Raw genomic sequence first — 1,078 nt, 5'->3', positions numbered from 1 at the left:
AAGGCGTACCTGTCAGTAACACTCGAAGGTGTCCTCACACACGAAGCGCTCTTGGACGGTGGGGCAGACATAACAATTATGTCAGCTAAACTGTTCGAGGAGCTGAGGACGGCCGCTGCCAGTGTTAACAGGATAATACCTCTCTCTGAATGTGCTATAGAAATGCAGGGTCTCTCAGAAATGAAAACAACCCTGACAGCTATAGCAATGGTTCACATGCAGATTGGCAATATGACACTGTACCACCCGGTACACGTGACCCATGTTGACTCATTCCCATTTTTGGTTGGCCAGGATTTTATAAATCGCTTTAACGCGATTATAGATTATGGTGATCAAATAATGTGGACAAAAGTGAGCAAACCACTGCCAATAGATACGCCTCCGGAGTGTGACACAGACTGCCCAACAGCAGGTACCGCGGAAGGCACAAAGGACTCCTCAGCCGAGGACACGAACCCGGTGAGTACTCCTCTAACAACATGTGAAACCAAAGAAACCCAAGAGGTCCAAACTCTGACTCAACAAGACAGCCTCCTCTGTGAGCTGGAACAGTCAGAGTCCACCAAACACTACCTACCACTGGTAGTTAAGGGTGTAGAGATCCAAGGGTCCCACACCAACGATGCTGTACTGTCTCTGTGGACAGATAAATCAGCAATTAACCGAGCTTTCTACGAAACCTTGGTTCACAAACACGTTGGTCTAGAACTAATTAAAAAAGCTTTCCGCTTTCCATTAGTTCCCAATAGTTCACAGGTAATGACCGCAGAAGGAGTCATTAACCTAAAACTGAACTGGAATCAACGAGAACTGGTTCACCCATTTCTCGTTATCCAAAACTTACCACATGCATCCTACATAGGCTCTGACATTTTGGTAAGGTTGGGTGTCCATGTGGACACCATCAACAAGGTGCTGTGGTCCCTCAAACCAGCCACAAAGGATACTCCTGTGCTAGACACAGTGAGCCTTAAGGCTGGGCAGACCATCCCAGAGGCCTGCCAGGTTGCTAGCAACCAAGACACCACAGTACCATCTCAGGTGATTAACCTAATGGTGCGAATCCACATAATAG

Source organism: Nematolebias whitei, chromosome 12, assembly GCF_014905685.2.
Source record: "Nematolebias whitei isolate Nwh7 chromosome 12, NemWhi1, whole genome shotgun sequence".
In the NCBI taxonomy this organism is placed as follows: Eukaryota; Metazoa; Chordata; class Actinopteri; order Cyprinodontiformes; family Rivulidae; genus Nematolebias; species Nematolebias whitei.
This window is presented reverse-complemented; position numbering follows the sequence as displayed.